Source organism: Neopsephotus bourkii, unplaced genomic scaffold (genome assembly GCF_033783945.1).
Source record: "Neopsephotus bourkii isolate Nb327-2 ecotype Australia unplaced genomic scaffold, CSIRO-AGI_Nbou_v1 NB_567, whole genome shotgun sequence".
In the NCBI taxonomy this organism is placed as follows: Eukaryota; Metazoa; Chordata; class Aves; order Psittaciformes; family Psittacidae; genus Neopsephotus; species Neopsephotus bourkii.
The window spans coordinates 608,436-630,474 of NW_026901068.1; the positions used below are offsets into that span (position 1 = coordinate 608,436).

The window sequence follows — 22,039 nt, forward strand, 5'->3', positions numbered from 1 at the left end:
AAAGACCAGAGCAGTTGCCTTTGGTTAGAGGACCAGAAACCAAACTCTTTCCTCCTCCCACCACAGGCACCTGCCTTGCTGGTATCATATGGCCTTTGCCTATTTTGTTTCTTCCAGGGTCTGAAATGCCTCTTTGCTGCTTCTGTTTGCCAATTCAAATAGCTCAGAAGATGTTATCTATTTTGCAGAAATGCTGAAAGTTCAGTACACTTAAGCACAGAAAAGTAAGCGTTGTTTACCCTGAACCTTTCTCTAACAGGGACTTCTTGTTATCATACGTATGATTGAGAACTAGAAATATTTTTAACAGTGCCTGAGTCTAACTTCTAAGGGTGTTTGAATATATTTTTGTCTCTCCTAAAGGGTGTTTAAATACTTTTGTCTCTACTAACTGCCTGTGCTACCGAGCTCTCCCTAAATAAACCTCTTTTTCAGGCACTGCATTAAAAATAATTAGATAAACTTAAGAATTAGTATATTCCAATTCAGCACAAGACATAATATACACAAAAATTGGGAGCATTACCAATGAAGACAATTTATTAATGAAATGAAGATGTAGCTAAAAATGAGGTTGCTCCCCACTTTTAAAAACATTCCAAGTCTCTGTATGTTACCACTGTATCAAACAATGTTTTTCTTGGCCTCTTCTGATAGTTAATTAGGACATGTTATTTGTAAATAATGCAGATTTAAAGATGCCAGTATTACTGAATTACCTGACTATGATGTTAATGGTGGTATTATTTGACTTATCTTTGTACGTGTAACAATGGATATTTTTGTCTTTAAACAAGCTTATGTTTTTTAACCTTAATATTTTAGTGTTTGTTTCCTAGCAGATAATAGGGCCGTAATACACCAGATTTACTGCCTGATGCTTTCCTTGGTGTGTTGACCACAAGAGGGCACAAAACTTTAGTCTTCCACAGGGAACAGTACAGCAGGCAGCTGAGGGAAGATTGGCCTCTTCAAGTCCACTCCAGCAATAAGGAAATCATATTGCATAAACTCCACTAGTATAAAGGAAAATAAATCGCAGAAGATAGCCTAAAAGCAACTAAAAGACACTAGAGAATATCGTCAATAGTATTACAGAAAAGCACAATTTAGAGCTCTATTTTGGTCCAAACAATTTCAACGGTGGCCAAACAAGGGTTTGCAGAATTAATGATGATTTTCTTGTCCCTGCAGAAGCCTCATTTCTTTAACCGAGAATCCAGTCTGAATGACAAGGACAAAAGTACCCATCCTTGACACCCAGCTGTGTAAGACAGGAACTCTACAGCACCTTCAAGAGATGGTAGAGGCTCCAAGCACTGTTAGGTATCCCTGAAACAGAACCACCTATATAAACGATCTGGTGTTTTCAAAGGTTTACATCTGCTTCACTGCATGTTTTATTACTTTATACAAATTCTTTTCCACTTACTGCAAGGCAAGAAAAAAAATCTATAGCTAGAATTAAATAAATTAAATATATCTGAAAGTTATACACTTGCTTTACAGTCTTTAATTAAAAAGTTCCTTTAAACTACAGCAACAAGTATTAACATCTTGAATGGATTATTCATCTGTGTAATAGCTAATAAAGTATCCCTACTAAAGTGGCAACATATATACATACTTTTTAATTAATATATATAAAGTTTGCAACTTCACTAAACGTGTAGGTATACACAGCCATATTCTTTGAAATAATCTTTTCATTCATCACATACAGCAATCCTCTGCATAATTTCAGCTTGTATCATACAACTCTTCCAAACAAGAAATCACAAACAGAACTTTTTTTGCTCTGGAAAATTAGAAGCAACTTCTAAATATCTTCCTTTAAAATTGTCTTACAATGTGTACAGGTATCCCACACTACAAAAGACCTGTCAGTAGAACTTCAGCTGAAGAAATTAAAGGTGGAAGAGAGCCATAGAAGCACCAATAAAAAGTTTACCACCATGACATTAGCCAAAGCAGTATGATACTTCAGAGATGCAGTTCTATCAGACCTTAAATTACATTCTCCTTCAGAGCAATAATGCCTCTTCACAGAGTTCAGTTGCAACTGAACTCACAGTGAAGTGCATTTTGCTGCAGTCTCCTCCACCCCCATTCACCTCTGCCCAAGAACACTCACAGGGTAACCTACAGCTAACATTGCACTACACTTTCCATTACAAACCTGTTTTCTGATGCTTATCATTTGTAAAATGTAAACAGGTTTGGACTCCATTTTTACCTACTCGGTCTCATGGTGACTCAGCCATGGGCGTAACGCAAAATGCATGAACAGTGCAAGCCTGGGTGGGAACATCCTATAGGAGTACCCATTCCATACTGTATGCCCCAGTGACAAAGGAGAGGTGCCTTCCATCAAGTTACTATACAAAAGGTCCCTGCCACCGTTTTCAAAGCAGTTCAAATATAATTTAACCAAAAATGTGCTACCTGTATTAAAAGTTATTATGAATTATGAGTGGGAGGAGTCACAAATCTTCAGAAAAGACTGTATTGCATCTATGCCTTTTCTAATTCTTTTGAATTTTTACTGTCTCAAAGGGAATTCAGTGTCTTGCCTTAATTTAACAGAATTGGGTGCTAGGATATGGTCACTTCCTAGCAGGAATATATTCTACATTTCATTCAACTCTTCATTAATATTAAACAGAAATAATAAATATTCCCATCACTTCTGTGCTCAGTAGAGGATTTGAATTCTAGACAATAAATAATACATGGAGCCACATACTAAATTACATGGATTAGACAAAAAATAGGTTTAAAAAAATCACTTCTTTAGATAATGACATCCATCTATGTTACAGAATAAGACAGGCAACCTATGTAAGAAACATGCATTCTGTGCCATGGAAAGTGTGAGAGACTGACCTGAAAACAGATTTCACTGTCCACTGTCTCAAGGATTCCTATGAGAAGCTGAGATGGGATTCCACCTATCTTTTGTCTCAGAGATGGGTGGGAGGAGTTAAGATTCCAATATCCATTGCCTGGGAGAAGGGTATGAGGAGCTGAACTGGTACTCCACCATCCATTGCCTGAGGGATGAGTACGAAAGAGCTGAGGTAAGACTCTTCCGTCCATTGATTGGAGGACTGGTGTGAGGAATTACTATCCATTATCCCAAGAATTGCTGCAAGGCCAGGGAAACTGGTCCATCAGGACTGTGTAATACATGACATGAAGACCATAGGTACTCCCTCCAACTCACTATAAAAGGGGGAAGAAGTAATCACAAGAAGGAGCCATTGCCATGACGTTGACTCCAGAAGGACACCTCCATGAGGACATTCTCCACCGATGACTACTATAGACCCTGAGGGACATCCTCCACGAGATATCACAATGAGGACAACTCCCTGAGACACAGTCCACAGGGTACCTTCAAGGGGACAACTCCAGAAGGACACCTCCATGAGGACACCCACCTCCAATGACTACTATGGACTTTTAGGGGACACTCTGCTCTGATACTGACTACAAACCCCACAGAACTCCCACCACCAAAAACAACAGATCCTCGAGACATCGCCGGATCCACGGTGGTGACTCCCTCTCTGCATCCCGAATTCTTGCTTCATTTTCTGCCTTTGTTCCAATCTGTCCTATTATTATCCCTTTTATTACACTAGTTTCCCTTTTTATAATAACTGTCTTTTCACAATAAACCAACTGATCAATTATGGAACTTGACCTTGTCTGTGTCTTAATTTAATTTGTGGGATCAAAACATGGGGTTTTCTCCAATTGGACTCCGACAGAAAGCCTAGTCAAAATTTCATACAGACAAAAAAGCCCACTAATTTTTTCATCCATTAACCTTAACACATGTGGTTTTCTCATCATACCACTCTTTAAACGTTTATACAATGCATTTGAGAATCAAAGGTATCTTCTAAGCCATGAAATAAAAATAGCTAGGTTGACCTGACCTAAATCGCCTGGTAATTTTACTTTGTGATCAGTTCCACTACCACTGATACAAATTATCACTGGCATAGCTAGAAGGAATTATACTTGGAAATGCTATGTTAGACAGCAAAAGGATGTTTCAGAACCAAGTTTTCTGAAAGTCCATTTCTCAGACAGATGTGACAAGTAACTACACTAACACCCCCTGTGTTACCCATTTACACTCCCTTCAAAAGCACATCCCCCCAATACAAAGACCACTGCATGGTCAGTGTGGTACAATGTGATCTCTTCACATCACGTTTTAAGTTCAGGACTGATGTGGGAAGGATACAACACAGAATATCTGTGCTGATAATACTGCCCCTATTCATCTCAACTAAATTAAGGGACTAACGGAAATGCCTGAACTCGGAGCAGCAAAGTCAACACTGTAAGCTCTCCCAGAAGAGAGTAAGAGAAAAGGACAGACACATCCACATGCAAAGCATCCCATTTAAGAGATTATTTTCATGTAAATTCCTGGAATTTTGAGGTGCCCAAGTTCCTCACTTAGGTGAGAGGCCCACAGGCCAAACACTGGCTTTCCCCTTAATGTATGGAGACTGACTTCTACTGGAATGAGCAAGCATTATGAAAACATTATGCAAGTTAGACTAGAAAAGTTAAGACATATGAATACACATGCTGGTGACTGCATTACTTTCTGGGTTTTTTTTTAGTCGAGACAATACATACAAAATTCCGTAGGACAAAATGTCAGTAAAGTGGCATTCAGGTCCAAAAGAAAGTCATTAACCTGCTGGGGAAAAGAATCCAAATAAGCAAGCCATTTAAAATCCAAGCAGTAGAAAACCAGGGTGTTCAGAGACATAGCTAGCTAAATACAAAGCTCAGCATCAGAAAGATTTATGACATAAACTGTGAGTTAAGTAGGACACTCTTTGGGGCATTAAGTTTTGTAGGACTCTTGCACAGAAAAACTTAGAAGAAAAAGGCAGAAAGCTGGAAAGCAGCTCTGTTGCATTCAGGACCTCTGCAGAGGACCTTAGCTTTCATACAACTACATTACAGCTGTGTTCTTATCTTCCATTCGCCCACATACTCCAGTTTTCCTACCTAGATTCTATCTCCCCACTCCATGTTAGCTCCCAAACGCCCTTTATAAAATAGAGATATACTGTTGATCCTGAACAATCAACATGAACACGTTTTGAAGGCTAAAACTAAGAATCCCTCCAGATATTAGAATCAAAACCAGCCTTTTGCTGTTTTAGAGGGTGTACATCTGAGGCTCTGAGCTATAAACCAGGTTATGAGACTTGGGGCAGAGGAGGGACAGCTGAGTGGAACCGACTGGCTGGAGAGCCTAAAGGGTGAGAAAATCAGCTGGAGATCAATTAAATCAGGAAGACATAAAAGGTGTTAGCCAGCATTATGCACTATAGGTAGTCACAGAGATGGCAATCAGAATCAGACGTGTACATGAAAAGGATTAAGAGAGAGAGTCAGGGCAGTGAAATTAATTTCCCTTAGTGTATGAAGAAACTGATGATTCCTTCTCTAGCCAAAGCAGCTGCAAAAGATTCAGCTCCTTTTCTTATGCCCCACCACAGCAGGCGCACATCTCCACTTCCATTTCCCTTACAGGCAAGCGTGTATTTCTGCAAGCACACAGCACTCCCCTGTAACAGATGCCTTTTTTTCCACACACACACACACCCCCTTTTCAGCTCCTCTGGAAAACGTGTGTATATTTTTTGTACATCCATTTACTGCTTTTGTATCCCAATTCTGGCCAACAGCACGTTTCTCCGATCCGAGCAGCGTGACGTGGGGCATTGTTAGCTTCTCATTCACGTTAGCATTCAGCTTCCTTTATTTCTGCAGGTTGCAGCCAGGAAACTGGAAAATGGGCCACAGGAAACCTGGCCTCCTACATCTGTCCCAGTTTGTAACAGCAGCTCTGGTTTTATTTTTCTAAGTGTCTCAGGTTCATTTTAACCCTTGACATGACTGCTGCAATAACACAGGCAAGAACATGGCTGGTTTGTCATTACTCTTTTTTTTAACCACTGTTTCTCAATACTAGAAATTGAGATTTTGCTAAACCATACTGTTTTTTTTTTTTAAGTATATTAATACTTACAGTTCTGTGAGTTTTAAAAACCTTTTGTTGGAAACTACCAAAACAAGCCCATTCCATAATGACAAACATTAAAGAGAGAAAAATACAGAGTAAGGCAGTCTCTAGCTGTTTCAGCTATATAAATTTTTAACACAGTTCTAAAGTGAGCATCTGTATGGAAAGTTGAACAGCTTACAAATCCTTTAGGCCAGTTTTTTCTCTTTCACATTTCAGTTTCTATAAAAAATTGAAGCACGCTTGTTTCACATTTGATTACAGAAGCAAAAGGGTGCTGATGAAGAAATGAAACCTCCCTACAATAATCAAAACCTCAGTCAGTTGTAACATTTTCCACTGAAAATTCATCCATGTAGCAGTTATATCATGAGAGGTTACAGACAAATGCCAAATCTGCCCGAATGCTTGCTCAGAAACATTTCAAAGAACAAGGCAAAAGTCTGACTCAGTCCTCACACTTTATTTCTCAACAGAGATGCTTCAAGGGTGATAAATCGGATGTGGTTGGTGAGAAGTTAGTGATTCTGCCAGAAAGGAGGAAAAACAAATATCAGTTTGTTTACTCAGAAAGTTTTCAAGTACTCATCAGGAGAACTTACTGCTGATTTAATTGGCCTTGAGAAATTAATCTCACAACCAAGTGTATAAATATACCTGTTTTAACTTGACGCAGAACTTTCTCTGGTAAAGTTAAGAACTCAAACTAAGGCTGCAGTCCATACTCGGGGCACTTTAGGGAACTGTTATGATACACAATGCTGGTAATTTTTCCACATCCAGCAACCAGGACGTTTCCTGCCAGAGCATCCTCCGAGCTCTTCCATTGTGTTGAAACTGCAAAAACTTTCTAAATCAGGACTTCCTCCTATTATATTTCAGAGGCGTCTTTCTGGGAAATGCAGATTCAAGTGAAAAAAAAAAAAAAAAAGTAAAATAGGAATTCCTGCAGCACCACCCAGTGGAAACACTAGAAAAAGTTACAGGGTGTCTGGCACACAAGTTCCGATTTGCTGCAGAACTACAGTAATGCTGCCACACAAATCCAGGCTGGTTCAAGGATGTGCCAAAAAAGCACAGAGCGTTTTGCTGGCTGATATCCTTAACGGAGTCACATGAGGCATGCCTATTCTGCTGGCCCAGCATAACAGTCTTAATTTTATATGCTAACTTAAAAGCTTATTTACAGTAATAATTTAAGTCTCCTTCTCAAGCAAGATTACCCACTGTTCTGGCCCGGCACATTTAAAAAAATAAACAGAGTCCCGTGGTTAAGAGCAACATTAAAGAGATATCAGCAAGATCTAGCAAAATATTACAGGATAACATGAAGTTCCATTGCAGAAAAGAAAGCACTAATATACATGTCCAGGAACGCCTCCAGTAGGCACGTTTGGTAATACAATGTTTGGAGCTTTTAATTCTTTTAACTAAGTCAAAGAAAGGCTGAGGCAGATGTCCCAAGCAGGAAAGTTCTGTAACCTCCAAATTAGTACAATAAAGGACTGGTCGCCTGCCAAGCAGAGGTGTGATGACACCACCTCTAAAACACCAGTGTTTTCAGATTCTCCAGAGGATTCAATTCAAGGAACAGGTTTAAACTGGAGTTAAAGCCAGGAAGGAACATCGCTAGTTGCCTCCCTCAGAAAGCCTTAAAAAAATAACCTGCTCAACTCTTTCTCAAGCTAGTCATAAACAAAACTACATAAATCCATAATGGCTCCAACCATTCACTTTGGGACAGACATAAAATGAATGCAGACTCCTCACACCGCTTTCTGTCTGCTCATGTGGTGCACATCTGTGGCATGCTGGCAATATGCTACACTGTAAACCCAGGGACTTGTGCTTTCAAAGCCAGCCCTATATGTTTATTTTTCCCATATGACTTCCTCTTACATTTTTGTCGGCATCAGTAGGACACAGATAATGATTGACTGTCCTATCTAAAATTTCTGATAGTCCTTTTGATAAATTCAGAGAAAATATGTATGAAAACAAAAAGATAGCTAAGGAGGGCAGAGGATCAAGTCTTCAGGAACAGTGGCTTTTCAGAAAGTTTACTTGACATACCAAGCAATAATTATTCCCAAATGTACATGCTTTTTCCTTATCTGTACTCTCTTCTTAAACTAGCAGACCAAATGCTTTGTAACTGATGCTAGTGGCCCTACTATTTTAAATTATATATTAATACTGTCAACTGCCTCAAATGTTGCTTTTAATACATTTCATATTCATTTTTTAAACTAATCTTTCCCTCCTGACTGATTTTTCCTTGACTGCAAACTTAGATAAACAAGCAGGTCTTTTTAACACTTTGAGCAGAGATAAACCTGGCCAAAAGGGCAGGAAACATAGACCTGGGAGTTCTGTTCAGGCAAACTGAGCTGCCTGGTAATTTCCGTGAGACCTAAAGCACAGCACGATCATTGCAGAGCTCACCTTCCTGTGCATGCTGAATTTTCAGAATTTGCTGGATTAGCAAAATGAGCCTTTAAACTATTAAATAACATACAGGTTTGCCTGTATATTTTCATATTGCAAAGGGAGTCAGTCATACCATTGTGCGGAAAACGGTGTAACGCAATTCAGCAGGTAGTAACAGATATACTTATGGAGATGTTTTATCCCGACAGTTTCTTCCCAAAACATTAGTGCTATCACAGTAGGTCTTGGAGCATGAGCTAGGGTGGAAGTTCCTTAGTCATAAAAAACGAGCAACTAGTCACAGCTCTACTGAAGGTCTGTATTTCACTTTAAAGGCTATTATTTCTGTGTGCAATTGTCTCACAGTAAAAACCTAAATTGTCATTCTTACATGCCAAAATCTCAAAACTTTTCTATTCGCCTGTTTTCTCAATGCTGATCAAAGTTCTAATACACATGCCTATCATGCGCCAAGCTAAACTGAAACCAGATTGAAAGATTCTTATCTTCTGACATTATTCACTTGTCTATTACACGAACAAGAACTCAAGGTCACACTTACATATTTCCCCTAACATTGTTCATTAAACACTGGAATACTCAACAGAATGTATCATATAATACATGAAATTTCAGCCAGGAGAAGATCTGGTTGTTACTCTCCCATACTGTCTGTGTGTCCTTTGTGCTTAAACTACTTCCTGTGGCTGCTGCAAATTATGAAGGTGAGACAAATGGCATACTATTTCAATTATTACAGCAAACTTTGCTGTATACTAAGTGCCTAGATTGCCTATGTTTAAAAGTGACATCAATACACTAACTGGTTTGTTAGTGTCTGCTGCTCAGGATGCCCAACAGCCACTATTTCAATTTGCATGCTGAATCCTGGATAAAGCCCCTCGTTTAAATAAAGCATAAAGACTCTACTCCCTCTCCTCAACTTGGATGAGACTGCAGAGTCAGTTTTATTGTGCCCTGCTCACAGGGAACCAACCCAGCCTTGACACTGCTCTGCTTTGGAAGCATTTGCATCGCACAGCTTCAGTATCGAAGCAGCAGTACTGAAGGAATGTTGCACTCATACTTTCTCTACCAGCCCTATTCCACACTTACAGTTTGCTAAACTAACCACACACACCAGCTGCTCTGAGTCTGCTCTGAGTCATCAGACTTCAGAGAGGTCTGTATCTAGAATCTAAACTCATATACCCATCTCAGCTATATTAGCATAACATGGAAGAAATTCTCTGAAGGTAGTCAACTTTCTCCAGATTTCACTAACAGAGTTGCAACAGGAATTTGTTTCTACTTTTTAAATGCTTTTTAAAGATTGCTTCTTCTCATTAATTACTCTTAATTGCTGGGAAGAGATAATAGTGCCACTTGAGTCTATAAACTTTTTTGTTTGTGCTGTACTGTGACTTGATACAGAGGCCACTCAACATTACCACAATATAAACATTTAAAAACAATAACATTCATTAGTATCCTTCCCAAAAAGCTTAAATGGAAATATATCTGATCAATTTTCTGCATAACAAACAAAAAAAAAAGACACGAAGAAATACACAGAGATACAGTAAAGAGGTGCTGACACCACATTAAAGGCAAATGGATGTGTAACAGAAATCTGTTTTCCAGATGAACTCTCAGCTGTTTTGCAAAATGAGGAGGGGAAACTTATAGGAGGACATTTGATTGAAAACATTTAGATTCTTTAGATGAAGTACATAATCCAAGCCTACTCTTTTTGGTACAACTGTGAAAGCATATTTTACACAAACCTCTCTTTCAGAGAAATACACATTTTGTAAAATTATATTAACAGTACTTAATAGTTGGGTTAGTGCTTAGAAATCTTTTATCAATTTTGAATGCTCGAGAATTACACAATTTACAACCAAATGATCCATTACATAATTTAACGACAGCTAAAACTAAAAGACAATGTGTAAGATGTAACTTTTCCTCTACTACCTCAGTAGATCTTCAAGTTAGGATCAACACAAGTAAGAAAACCATACACTTTAAAGCAGAAGAAACTAAGACAGGGTTGTCTGCATGCGAGCCAAAATACATTTGTGCAATAATTGGTATTTGCAAAGATTATCCAAGCTATACCCCGAATCTTCAAATGTCTAGTAAACTGGCAAGCAGAGACATGGGCATGACTGAAATGACTCTCTGAAATGTATCTGAGGGAAGCCATAGAATGGGCGATATCCTTCCACATTCAGCACATCCTGACACTGCAAAATTGAGAGCTATGGAAGACCAGGAGGACACCTGCATAAAGCAAGCAAGAGCTGATCCAATAATGCCTTAGCTACATTCAAGGCTTAAGCTACCATTTAAATGTTTGCAACATGCAGTTTGTCTCAGTGCATTAACAGAAGTGCCGACACACTCAAAAATAAATACATGCCTAAGTGCCTGAAAAGATCAAAACAAAGGAAGTTTGTGGCTTCCTACAGAAATTCTTCCTCTGAAGACCCTGAGCTGTGTCTAACCACTCAGATGTAGACAGAGCACATGTATAGTCTTTAGAAACAAACTTCTCTTTACATAGTTGACTGATATTTTTCTTAAAAGTTCATAGGTGTAATCATACAGGTGAGCAGATTACAGCATGCATCCATGCATGCAGGGGCCGGTGGATTCCTCCTGAAGGAGAGGCAAAAATACCACAGTACTACTACAGTAATAGCAGTATATGAGAAACTGCCCCCAGTTTCTATACTGGGCATGATGTGCTGTGGTGTGGAATACCTCTTTGGTTAGTTTGAGTCAAGTGTCCTCTCTCTGCTTCCTCCTGGCTTCCCCTCCTCCATGACAGAGCATGAGACTCAGAAAGTCCTTGGTTGGAGTAAACATCATTTAGCAACAACTAAAAACATTGGTGTTATCAGCTCTGTTCCCAGGCTGAAAGTCAAAAATACAGCACCGCACCAGCTGATTAAGCAGATCAACAGTTCCAGGGTACCTTTGGTACCGCAAAAGTACCACAGTATTCATACAAAATTAGAAATGCAGAATGACTATACAGTTATTAATTTGTATTGAATTAGCTGGCAGGCAGTGCCTTAGTCATGTTTTCATATTAATATTGATGGCAGGTTATTTTCTTTATGTTTTGTTTACAGAAAAGAAGCAAGTCTCCTCCAAAGAGCTTTTGAATTTAAATCCACTCTAAACAGCAAACCCTGAAGAATGTGAATTCTGATATAATTCTAAAGTCATAGAATGGGTTGAGCTGGAAGGGACCTTAAAGAACATCCATTTCCAAACCTCTGCCATGGGCAGGGACACCTCCCACTAGAGCAGGTTGCTTAAAGCCCCATCCAACCTGGCCTATAAATTACTGGCATATAAACCCACAATGAGTTAAAGTTTCAAGGGCAAAGATGAATTCTGGTTTTGTGAACTGCACAGGTGAGGTACTTTGTGCTTCATCTGCTTTGCTTCCACACATGCAGCCTTGTATTTTACAGTGCAGTGAGCTGGACTTCCTGTGCCTACACCTTAATGTTCTCCTCAAAATCGTGACTAATTCTTTCATCATTCATTATTCAACAAAATACTCCAACATGAGAATAGACATATTCAGTCTTTCATGAGCTCTCAGCAGCCTCCAGAATATTAGCTGATTCATTTAACAAGCCACAGATGAAGTAAACATCTGCCTAATGAGTCAAGACTGTGAGATTCCCTATTGTGGGAAACACCAGGAAAAAGCCATGGTGAATCAATCCAGGGACACACAGCGCAACACGGGCCCATCAGTGACAGCCTGTTGCATGAAACATTGGGTGTGGTTACAAAAGATACGCAGCAGCTCAAAACCAACAGTACGTACTCTTTGAAACTGGCCTAGGCTGACAGCGTCCAGTAATCAGTGTCATGGCTCTCAGGTGGATTCCAGCAGCAGTGTCCAGGCATGCTGCACACTGGAACCACCACTGCCAGAAGAAAACCATGGACTGATAAATTGTCTGAACTGCACAAAAATAGTCCAACCCACCACATCTTTGCGGGAAGTATGAGCTAATTTATCAGTTCTTTGCTACCTTAGATTATTTAGCATTGTGACAGAGATCCACTCACAGAGATAACGGTAACTACAGGACCATATAAACTGTGACATCACCAAGGTACGCTTGCTAAAATATTTCTTTTATAAATACATGCATCCCAAATAACTGTGTGTTGATTCTCCCACCCTTATCCCACTCTTCCTTATCTTTAGTAGCCAAATGTCTGTTTATTTTGGCAACATGTTGTTACATGATTCCACTCCCGAGGCTGAGACTTGTATTTTCTGTACAGCTGATGGATCTCCATGTCCATATTACATATACCTATCTTCCTACATATAAATATGCAACCCTCAGAGCAAGCAACAAGCTCCATGCTCCTTAGTGAACCTGCAAAATTACTTTCATTTTCTGCTAAGTTCTCCAGAACAGATTTTTTATCTAAGGTAGTTTTCAGCTTCATTTGTATTAAGTCACTTGATCAGTAATAACTTCCCATGAGAATACCTCTATCATAAGAAGCCTCTACCTCAAGAAAGGCATTACAATGAGAAGGCACAATTTAACATAAACGGTCTTCATGCACAGCAAAGGGGAATATGTCAGTCTTTGCTCCTCTTGCTTAATGTTATTTCCTCAAACTTAAATCATGAAAACAAAGCCAGGTTCTCACCTCAAAGAACCACTCTGAATCAGTAAGCAGTAAGAACTGCTAATGACTGAAACAAAAGAGATTTGTGTTTCTACATATAAAAACATCCATATGCTGAGTGGTTTATAAACAGTTACAAAGAAGGCTGTAGCTGAGACGTGTTGCTTATGTCAGCTGTTGCATCTAGGTGGTATCAGAATGGCTCTATGCCTGTAGGTTTTTTCTTTTTAGGAACAACTCACGGAGGTGATTTGGAAAATTGAGATAGAGGCAATTATGATAATATCTCATCCCTCAGCAGATACTATGTATTCTTCTCACACACTATTGTATTTTTTTAAATTAAAGCAGCTAAAAGAACAAAATATAATTATGGTGGAAACACCTTTAAGACATTTTATTATCTGAGTGGAAACATCATGCACTACTTGGTATTTGGATTTTTTTTTCTTTTTGTTCCAAACAGAAGCGTTGCTTTTTTAACATATCTATGAATTGCTTCTTATGCACTCTTTCAAATATACAGAACACACAAGCGGTACACTACTACATCATCTGTTTTTCTATGAGGACATCAAGATGGTTTTACTTACACTGAGTGAATGCAATATATGAAATTTATGTAGTGTAGATAGACCATACATATGACTGTGTGTGTGAAAGTGTGTGCTTCAAGTACACTGATTCAGTAGATGGCACACCAAAATTTCAGCAATATTTAATGTAATAAGTGGGCAATTTACATCCATATTTCTAAGAGAGATAACATGAGCTAGGAAGGGTCTTCACTGAGAGTTTTGGTGTTGTACGCCACACTGTTCCATAACACATGCAGCACATTTCTGAACATCATGCCCAATTAGAAACCTCTCTAAAATTCAGAATTTTACAAAAGAAATGAAACTTCAGAACCGGAAAACAGCTCCCACTACCTGATGACCACATTTGATTGAAACAGAGCTTAAGCATTTTCTGGTTTACGCACTGTTCTAAAAATTCTTCTCCATCTAACTAGGAAATCAAGAAGTATCTGTGTCTGGAGATTGTGTCACTGATCCACTAGTAAACATCCTCTGTAAAGTGATGTTAATGAAGAGTTTCTGCACAGCTTGGGCATAGGAAGTACAGGAAACACTAAAGATCCTCAAAGGTATACACGTGGTACACTGCAATTAGTTCTCCATCCAAGTACTACTTTTCTTCATAGTATTTGCTAGTTTAATGTTACCACATTATAATTCAAGTAAGTAGCTAAGTGTTACTTCCTATTACATGCAATTTTATGCCCATTTTTTGACATTTCCTTAAGATAAAACCCACTTAATAGCAAGACTCCCTTTTCTTTGTTTGATCCAGACTTTGTTGTTTGCAAAAAGTTGTTAACTTCTGATTTAAATTTAAAGATCAGTGGCGCATGGCAAAAATCTTTCTCATTCTGAACACAGACTTCTTTCGTGACCACTATGAAATTAAATCATCACGAAATAATACACAAACCACTAAGTTTTAGAGCGAGGTGTCCCTGCCCATGGCAGGGGGGTTGGAACTTGATGATATCTTAAGGTCCTTTCCAACCCTAACTATTCTATGATTCTGTGATTCTAAGTCAAAAATTATGTTTACAAAATCACCTGAAAATTAGATACTTAAAAAAACACCAATACAGGAAGGTTATAGGAGTGAATATACTTTTATGCCCATCACCTCTCTATCTTGGGACAAGCTTTTTAATCATGCAATTACATGCAACTGTCACAGATGCACAGAATATGCTTACAGCAGTTTTCCATGCACCCCCTTTCTGCACTTCACTCTATGCATAAACTGCTACCTTATCTGAAATAATTGAAAAGTCTGAAAGAGTAAAATAGGAGATGAACCACGACTTTCTGCTTGAAATTAAATGAAACCTGACTTTTGGAGTCCTCATGACCCAAAAGATGCTGCATTGGATAAACTTATGATAGCACTATACCCCTAAGTAAATAAAGATGTAACTTGTCTCCCTTTCAACTGCAATGTTAGAAAGGCTGACAGGGCTTCACAAAACCCTCCTGTGTTAGGGAACGGAAACTCCTAATGAGATTAGTTGGTGTGTGTGCAGACATTACTTAGCCATGACTAAATGGGCTCTCTTCCTGCAGCCAGTGGAAAATTCAGGGAACTTTTTCCCCCTGCAGCATCAGAGTCCCTCTAACCTTCAGCAAAGCTGGATCCAAAAACAACTCCACTTTCTCTCCCTTTCTCTCGCTCTTTTTTTTTTCTTTTCTTTTTTTTTTTTTTTTTCCTTTCCTTACAAACATTTTTAGTGTTTTTTCGGTTGTTCGTGGAAACTCTCCACGTCGGCCAAGGGGTCTTGGGGCAGGGGCTGGCTAAGAAAAGCGGGGAGGGGGAGGCCGGGCAGAATGCAGAAGACTACAAAGGAAACTGTAAAAAAGGAGCAAATACATAAACCTGAGAGGGAGAAAACCACAGAGTTTCTTTGTGAGCTGCAGTGACTCATTTTCAAGATGTTGTCTGCTGCCAGTTTCAAACCGGAAGCGCATGGCAATTAGTCTTGCTGTTTCCAGACAAGCCAGAAACTCTCCCGACACTTCCCTCCCCCCCCCCTTTTTTTTAAAGCCCCTTCTGCAGTTTCTGCAGGAGCATTCCCCTCCCTCCCCTTTCTCTACTCACCCCAGCCCCATTCGGCGCCGGGAACCCCACGGCGCCCCCGCAGTCCTGACCGGCACCCGGGCGGCCCCCGCCGCCCCGAACGCCGCTATCAACGATGCTGCTCTCTCCGGGCAGGCCCACGCGGCCCCGGCAGCCGGACACGACCCGGCACCGCTGAGGGAGCTGCGGGCGCGGGGATCCCGGGGCTCCCCCCGACTCGCTGCTCCCTGTCAGGCAGCGCACACACACACCCCCCCCACAGCCTCTCCTCCTCTCCTCACACCCCGACCCCTAACGTGCCTGCCCCCCAACACACGCTCCGTCCTCTCACCTACACCCGCCGCTCCCGGGGGCTGGCGGGGCCCCTTGAGGCAGCAGAACCCCCCCTTCCAGCGCCCTCCACCCGCCGCTCCCTGACCGCCACCCCCTGCCCCCACCACGGCAGCGCTAGCTGGGCCCGACCCCAGGGCAGGACCCCCGGGACCCCCGGCCCAGTGTGGGGCTCCACGCTGCCCCTCGGCGCTGCTCACCGCCAGCCCCGCTGCCCCGCCATCCAGGGGTGCACCGAACCCCAGGGCAGCCGCCGGCCTCCCCTTCACTCCCCTCCCCACAGCCCCCCGAAACTTCGCGGGAGTCGGGGCAGGCGCAGCAGCACTTGTACCTACCCAGCGGCTGAGGGACTTCTCCGCTCTCTCCTGGTAGTTTAGAGGGAGCCGGGTAAAATTCCCTGGTTCTCCATGCTGACAGTCTTCTGCAAACGCTCTGTTGCTCTTGTAATGAGATCCTGATTTTACTTTTTTTTTTCTCCTTTTTTTCCCCTTCGGCCGGGGTGTGTGTGTGTGTGTGTGTGTGTGTGCGTGTGTGTGTGCCCGTGTGAGAGAGCGAGCAGGAAGTCAGAGCAGTCAGACAGAGAGCCGGCTCACTTCCTTTCCTGCATTATTCCCCAGGCGGTTTGCAGTCTGTGTAAACAGGCTTTTCCTCCCCTCTCCCCTGGCTCTGGCCACTGATGTGCAGCATGGCTGTAATGTAAGACACACACATAGTAAAATGGGTAACGGTGACTCCGCAGCCTCGCAGGGAGCTCCGCCGGCTCCCCCGACCTCCACCTCTTCCTGTGCTACACCCCTAGGGAGGAGCTTCCCGACAGACCAGCGCTTGGCCCACCGGCCCCTCTCGGCTTCCCGCTCGTCCAAGTGCTTTGCCAAAAGCGTAGAATCATGGAATAGCTTGGGTTAGAAGGGACCTTCAAAGGTCCTGTAGCCGAACTCCCCTGCAAAGAGCGGGGACGTCTTCAACTAGATCAGGTTGCTCAGAACCACGTCCAGCCCGGCCTTGAATGTCTCAAGGGTTGGCACATCTACCACACATTTTATCCCCAGGTGACAGCTGGGATATGGGTATGAGATGCTTACAAGCAGTGCTTTGTCCTCCAAGAGCATCAGGAGGGGCCTCAGCGAGGCATTGGCCTTGGTAAAGGTGTCTGTTCTTGTCCCACCACACTAGGTGCTCAGATGCTGGTGAAGCAAGGTGTTAGGGGCCTCCACTTCAGGTCAGTGGAAGTTGAAGGGCTGGTGGTGTGTGGGATCTTGCTGGATGTGCTGGCCGCCTTCCGGAGCTGGACCTCATGCAGATGGCTAAATACAGAAACAGTGCCCCATTGCACAACATAGATTGAAGGAAATGATGTATTAAAAGTCAAGGGGTTCTCAAATCATCAAATTCAAGCCAGGTCTTCCAGCTTCACATCATACCTCAGAGACAGACCAGGCAGTGGCAGCTGGATAATTGCGATTTAGGTTCTGACCCTCAAGTTGTAGACCTCAGAATGAAAGCGTTGGTTTGGATTTATTGAAGGGCACACATTTCCAGTATTTTGAGTTTGCATCCTTTGTGTCTCATACATCTGCATTGTACTATTTCTAACTTCATTTGGAAATTCTCAGAGTGAGTGACATTATCTTCTCTATGACCAATGCATCAGTGATGTTCCATGCATAATGATTTAAAATCAGTACTGCACAGCTATTTAACAGTCACAGGATTTATCAATCCAGCCCAATAACTGCAGTTCAAGATGTTCTTGACATGCATTGATACAAAAACAATGATTATTTTATCACTCCATTGGGATTTTGCTTACGGTGTCACTGGGAATGAAAGCATGCTCTGATGGAATTAAAAAGGTCGTCACAGTTGGCCCCTGAGCATTAGTCAGTAGCATCTGAACAGCTGGTGGTGAGCAAATTGCAGGTCCCTTGTGGAAGTCCATCAGGGTTCTTCCTTCTTGCCTTCTAACATGAAGGAGCAAGAATACAGTACTGGCACAGTAACTTTGTAACTTTCCTGAAATAATTTCTTTTAGAAGTCATTCTAAATTTTAAAATGCAGATGTGAGGTCTGCTAAATCCTCATTTTGTGTTTCTCAAATGCAGAATCATTAAAATGCTTAATTTGAGACAGTGTATTTCCTAGATCAAAATGCAGTGGACAAAGTCCTTGCTGGAAGCATTAGGACACAGGAATCAATCTTTGTTTGGGAACTACAACTGAAGACCCAGATTTGCAAAACCAGGGCAGACAGAGGAGCTCTTATGGTGCTGATATGCCACTTTGGACTGACAGCTGGGGGTACCAGCGTTGGTCTTTCACATTTAATGTTTGTTGATTTCATGAACAAGAGGTGAAGCAGAGATATTCCAGAGTTGCCTTGAACGGTTATTGGTGGGTGTGGAGATCTGAGAACAAACTCTCAAAACCAGTATGACTTCTTTTCTTTTACAAAAGGTAAACAACACTTTAAAGAGATGTTTAGAGCTTGAAATGTTTCTGATATTTATTACACTGTAACTTGGTTGACAGCACTGGAATTTCTTTGACAGCACCAGCCTTACTTTTGCCTAGATAGTGAGATAGAAACCTAAATCAAGCTGCTGGAGGGTGGATGACCACTGGGTGAGAGGTCTTCATATTACCTTAGAGATGCTGGAGAAGAAAGTGCAGAACTTGTTTAATGGAATAAAGCCACCAGGATATGCTGAAAACACAAGGAATTCCAAAAGCTCTGATGAATGTGGAAGAAAATGAGAGCTCTTGACCAGGGCTACTGATTTTAGCAATATGGATGTCATTGGAAAATACTTTTTGAAATTACATCTATGTTCTTTATAACAGCACTGTACTTAACAGAATACTGAAACTCTCATCTGCAGTATCTGCCTGGCTAATTTAATGTAGACTTACAGTTATCCTTATGGATTATTTTACGCAAAAGTACAAAAGGATGAATAAAGAAAATTGCAGGTTTGCATTGTGTAAGAGCCTTTTTTCTTCTGCAAAAGCAGTTTCACTCAGAAAACCTGTTTGTTAATGTAGTCATAAAAATGCTAGTTATTTTGTTGGTAGAGTCAATGTGTCTCAATTCACATCCATTCATCAGCACATATTATCATTACAACTGTTATTTCTAAAGCCCTAGTCCTGTCCTCAAGCTGTGAAGATTTGGGGTTTTAACTTTGGAAATTGTTGTTCATTGCTCAGAGTTGGTCCAGACAACAGCTGTTGCACTCATACAGGACTAAGTGTAACTAGAGACAGCTCCCCTTCAACAAGTAAGGCAGGTTACCCCTGCTGAAAGACCTAATCTGGTGGGTTCAGGCGATCCTTGAACAAACACATGCACCCAGGGTGTCCCTGTGTCCTGTTTATCTAAGGATAGTAGAGTTTGTAGAAGAGCCTGTATTTATAAACCTATCCTTCTGTTGAAAAAAAATCACCCTAAAGTATTCCCGAGTGTAGTGACTATAATTCTACCTAATTTTTATCAGATTACATCAATTAAGAAACCAGGCTTTGTCTGTCCTTTCAGATTGTTTCTACCATATTTTTAAATCATTCATAAATCTCATATGCTGCTGTAATTAACCCCTCTAAAAGAAGGAAACAAAAAAATGAAGGCAAATTTGCTGTGCTCCAGATATCTGTTTAAGCTCTTCAGGCTGAGGCTCATATCTGTGTTGGTGTAGGATTTTGTGTAATTTCACCCTGAGCCTTGAGTCCCACTGTAATTAAGTTATTAAATTAGATTAAATAATTCTAATGTCACTTTGTGGTACACAATTTTCCTTAAACGTACATAGATGCTTATAATTATGTGTAATTATCAAGAACAAAGTTGAAAGCGGTTGGAAATAATTGTTGTTTTATTTAATATTTTAATTATGAATCTATTTAATGAATGTATACATTGTCTCACCCTCTCTAAACACTTTGTATTTCTTTCTAGATGACAGGTGCTGCAGTAAAGAGGCTTCAGATTTGTGTCTGCCTTTATGACAACCAACACAATGGATCCTGTGGGAGAACCATTCGTAACCATTCTTCTCCCTTATTTTCTACTAATTCTAGCTTGAATAACCACCTGCCAGGCTACAGGGGGATTTCCAGGGGATTTTTGAAAGTGGGTATATAGAAACTAATTACAGGAGTAGGAATGATGGCCTAATTCATGTAGGATTCTTGGTTGCTCTTCACAATATACTATTTAAATGCCTTGCAAATGTTGCATCACTATTGACAAATATTCCTTTAGCAGGTTTGGCTTTTCTCTTTCACACTTTCCTGTAGCTGGACAAACACGGGCTTCAGAGCCAACAACTTCATTATTGCAAAAAATCCCGGGGGATCCATACTGCTCACAAAGTGGTCAGGTCTTCAGTTTTATCTCATCTCACAGCCAGCTCCACTGGCAAGAAAAGTGCTGTCTGCAGTACTGTACAGTGCTACCTCCAGGGTGTAGCACTGACTGTAAACCCATGGAAACTCGACCGCACATTGTTCCCTGACAAGCATTATTTCTTCCTGGGGTTTTTGCTGAGCTATCTGGAGTAAAATTGTGAGCTTTAGAAAATTTTTTAGATGGCAGACATCAACAGAACTGTGTTTGATGTTGAGAAACCTCTTGTTCAAAGTTGGATCAGTTGAGTCAGTAAAACAATTGCATGTCATCATCAGAAGGTTCAAAACCTCATGCCACACTTTCTGGAACAAAGAAATTCTGCAAGTTTTAACCTCAACTATTTTCTGTCAGAAGCAGGAGGAGGGTTAAGTGTTTCTTCACACCATGAAATAAGTATCCTGTGCAGATGGTAGGACCTTGGCAAGAAAGCGGGAGCCTCTTCCATCCTCCCAGGGACTTCTGTCTTCCTCCAGGACCATGTTGCAGTCCCTTGTGACAGAGGCTGTGAATGAGAATTACTGCTGGGCTGCAATTAGAAATCTTCCCTCAGTCTTAAGGGAATAATGTTTTGGAGACCTCAAGGATTTCTTCCTCTCCCCTACCCGCCCCCGGAAGGCTGTGGTGTTTGATCAGGAAGGAGTGTTTGGGGGAAATTACTGCTTTTACACTCCTCTTCCTCTGGCACATTTTTGCTTTCCTGAATGTTTGCTTTCCCTGTATGTTGTGGAAGACAGCACATGACCCAACATGTTTGAAGTAAAAGCATCACTTGCGTGTACAATTTCATTAGGTTTGCATTCTTAGTGAAAGTCTTATCAGGAATTACCTTCTGTGTGCAGTGTAATTGCCGATGATTTTTTGTCATTTAAGGAATGCTGTGTTGCTTGTGTGTTCAAGGAGCCTATAGCACCTAAATGAGCAACCCATGAAAACAGGGAAAGAAGATTTTAAGAACCTTTGCATAACCGTGAGGACTAAGCTAACTGGAAAGATTAACTATTTCAGAGGTCACTGTGCTTCTCTGAAACCTGTCAATCTGTTTTACTGCAATTTCTTTTCCAAGCTAATTAATTAATGGTCTGAGCTAGAACTTTAGTTACATTATATTGGTCTCTTTTTTTCTTTTACCCTGTCTCCCATCGGTCTACTTTATTCTAACCTAATCTCTAAATATAACTTAACTAAGGTGTTTCTACTGCAAAATATCACTGTAGCATCTGAACATAATTAAACCACTTTTACTGTTCTCAAGTGCTTTTGGTCAAATGGAGCGCAGCTCACTGCCACTTCTATTCAGCCCACACTAATTCCAACATTTTTGAATGATGAATGATCTTGTTTTCAACATGTGACTTTATAGCTTTTATATTTCCCAGTATGACACAAACTTTAGGACACATTTCTACTTAACAATTTTCAGTTAGGTGCAAATGACAATATTCTTCTCTCTTCTAATTACC

General features: G+C 40.8%; 1 protein-coding gene across 1 annotated transcript in view; it reads right to left on the bottom strand.

The window, feature by feature from the left end:
* The window catches only part of ELK3 (ETS transcription factor ELK3), a 39,602-nt gene extending 22,632 nt beyond the window's left edge, over window positions 1-16,970 (bottom strand). Inside the window, exon 1 of the mRNA XM_061351237.1 lies at window positions 16,510-16,970. The gene's annotated coding sequence lies outside the window, so the exon portion shown is untranslated. The remainder of the gene's footprint in view (window positions 1-16,509) is intronic.
* Window positions 16,971-22,039: the final 5,069 nt, after the last annotated feature.